The following is a 3,471-nucleotide window of genomic DNA, read 5'->3' on the forward strand; positions in this document are numbered from 1 at the left end:
TCACACCTGAAAGGTTACTCATGATGGGAAATTCTAAATAATGCCAAACTGAATCACCATCATCAAGTAAACACACACACACACACACACGTGCACACATGTGAAATAACCTTGTTATCAATTCTTCAAAATCAGTTATTAGCAGTGTGCTATGCTGTTGTTTATTTTAACATTTATTATGTGCAATAATAATAATAATAATAATAATTATAATAATTATTATTATTTGATTCTTTTTTTTTTATTTTATGACTGTCGTGATGGTAATTGCTTCGAGAAGCAAGTGAACAACTAGGTTCTCAATCCAGCATGGAACTCTTCACTTATGTCATTAATACAAGATCTTCCCAATTGCTTTGCATTAAAAAAAAATCTTATGAATCATATCTTCCTATCAACATTGCAGTGGAGATGTTTGAGATAGTATCAAAAAATTTATCTTGTTGTTGTGACTTCAAATTCTACTGAGATTTAAAGTCAATTTTATCTTATATTCCTGTGAAGAGTTGATAAAATAAATATTAAAAAAACAAAAAGATTCACTTTTTGTCTCAGTGTATTCCAGTAACAGAATTAAGGTATAGTTAAATTTTTTTATTTTTTCAAAGATTGTTTGTACTGTAAGAGGATAATATTATTTTAATCTAGGATTATCCTTTCTTCCTGTTTCTTGAGTAACGCTGCGATGGACTGGCGTCTCGTCCAGCTGGGGGGGAACACATAACACCATAGAAACCCTTGAAACCGGGCCCATGAGCCTGGTTAGGCTTTAAAAGGGCGCATAAAAAAATAAAAATGCAGCTGTAGAAACCATGTCAAACAGACTATGGAACCTGATGCGGCTTCTGGCCTTGTCAGTGCTGTCAAACTGTCCAACCTGTGCCAGCATGGAAAATGGGTGTTAAGTAACGATGATAATGATGATGAAGTAACAAGGTCAATTTAATTATACTTTTCCTCTGAATGGAGTGGCTGTGTGGTAAGTAACTTGCTTATGAACCACATGGTTCTGGGTTCAGTCCCACTGCGTGGCACCTTGGGCAAATGTCTTCTACTATAGCCTCGGGCCGACCAAAGCCTTGTAAGTGGATTTGGTGGACGGAAACTGAAAGAAGCCCATAGTATATATATATATATATGTATATATGTATGTATGTTTGTGTGTCTGTGTTTGACCCCCCAACATCGCTTGACAACCAATGCTGGTGTGTTTACATCCCCGTAACTTAGCAGTTCGGCAAAAGAGACCGATAGATTAAGTACTAGGCTTACAAAGAATAAGTCCTGGGGGTCGATTTGCTCGACTAAAGGCGGTGCTCCAACATAGCCTCAGTCAAATGACTGAAACAAGTAAAAGAGAGTAAAGAATTATGCTAATGTTAAAATTTAATATCAAGAATTCTAAACAACATAGAATTCTGTTGTTAAAAATCAGATTTTTATGCAGCTTTATAAAATAGTCATTGAAAGACTTCAGAACGACATAGGAAAGTTCTAAACTCACGTTTACATAAAAGTGTAAATCTTTTTTGTGTAGTTGCACCACACTGGATGGCATATTAAGTACAATATAAACTATGTAGAGTAGTTTTAAATGAGGTTGTTTGTTTATATGGTTTATGAAAATTTAACAACAAATGGAGAAAGATTTGCTCAACTAAACAGGAAACAGCAAGATGAGTGACATTGTGAATGGTGTGAGACTAAAGATGATGAACTTGGGCAGCTCAAACAAAGAAATCTGCAATCAGTAGTCAAAGAGCATTTATTTATTTTTATTTATTTATTGCAGTTTGTATTTTCTTTTGATTGTCTTTTACTTGTTTCAGTCATTTGACTGCGGCCATGTTGGGGCACCACCTTAAAGAGTTTTAATTGAACAAATCAACCTCAGGACTTATTTTTAAAGCCTGATTTTTAGTATTTATTTTATCGGTTTTCTTTTGCTGAACCTCTAAGTTACAGGGACGTAAACACACCAATACCGGTTGTCAAACAGTGGGGAGTACAAACACAGACATAAAGACACACACACATATGACGGGCTTCTTTCAGTTTCCAAATGTCCAAAACCGTATACTTTGGTTTAGCTTTTAACACACGGTGCGGACCGGAATAAACTACCTGGAAAGGAAGCTTAACTGCATCTTTGCGTAACATGAGTCCAGGAATTGCTATCGTGTGGAACCAACGTGTTAATCGACTGTGGTCTCGTTATTAATGGAGGTAATTCCGCCATGTAATTTCACAGCCGGTGAATATAGCTGGAAGGATCATGCTGGGTAGCTGTAGCCAATATCGTTTTACCAGGCAGTGTAAGTGTCGAACCATAAAGTTATTCTGCCGAGGAGTAACCTAGGTTTTCGTTAACAGCGGTACGTAAACCTAGCAGTGCAATAGGCAGGGCTTCGAACCATCTATCCAAATCGAAATGTGCTCGGAAAGCTGCGTAAAGTTGTCGATGTAAACGTTCTATCATTCTGTTAGACATGGGGTTGTCAGCTGTTGTACGAATTCGACGCGTACCTCGCAGGTTAGACAGGTCGGCGAGAAAAACTGGACTGGAACTGACGACTCCACGTCAGGTCGTTTTGTCATAGGTGCTCCAAAGCGTGAAGTCCATTCGATCTTTAGGGTTACTCCTCATGTAATTGTACTCTGAGTACTTGTGTTGTAGTCGAGTATTCATTTCGTACTCTATCCCTATATTAGTTGAGTGTGTAGGTTGCCATCCATTTTACAGAGTGTCCAAAGTGGGTTTGTTTTACATGGCACCAGCACCGTGTGGGTTGTCTTGTAACTCACAAGACTAGAGAATCCCCGAGGCAACTGTAAGAGATGAAATGTTTTTTAATTTGTATTTGGAAAAACAGCCTATATAGGTCAAAAGATACATTTTATCCTAAAGTTGTGGAAGAGGACCTGCGATATATACGTGGATGTGCTTGAAATGAGCGTCTGGAGTAGCGATAGTCCTTAACGGTATTTTGATGTGGTGCTTAGTCCTGGTGTTTTGGAAGGATATACAATGGCGCGCCCAATTACGAATGTTCTTCTGCATTTTAAGCCAAACAAAACCATTTGAAATTAATTTCGCCGTTGCCAAAATACCCTGATAGAAATCAGAGAAGTCGATTCGTCTATGATTCTCTTGGAGGCACGGTCTAGGAAATCCAGTAGATGCATCAGACCATATAAGGGAAACACTAGAATGCAGTTATAATAGACGATGACTGATGTCGGGAGTTGTAATAACTCGTCATTGTTCTTTTGATTCATAGTAATCATTTCCAAGTTAAAAGTATTGGCAGAATGCAAAGCATTGACAAAAACACAGGAGAAGGTGTCTGCTGCAGAATTATCAGCACCCTTCTTATAACGAATATCCTCACTAAACTGTGAGACATAATCAAAGTGCTCGATGTCCCCAAGAGAGTATTTATCAGACTTAGACTGCATACGTCAAGGGCT

Source organism: Octopus bimaculoides, chromosome 2 (assembly GCF_001194135.2).
Source record: "Octopus bimaculoides isolate UCB-OBI-ISO-001 chromosome 2, ASM119413v2, whole genome shotgun sequence".
NCBI classification, from domain to species: Eukaryota; Metazoa; Mollusca; class Cephalopoda; order Octopoda; family Octopodidae; genus Octopus; species Octopus bimaculoides.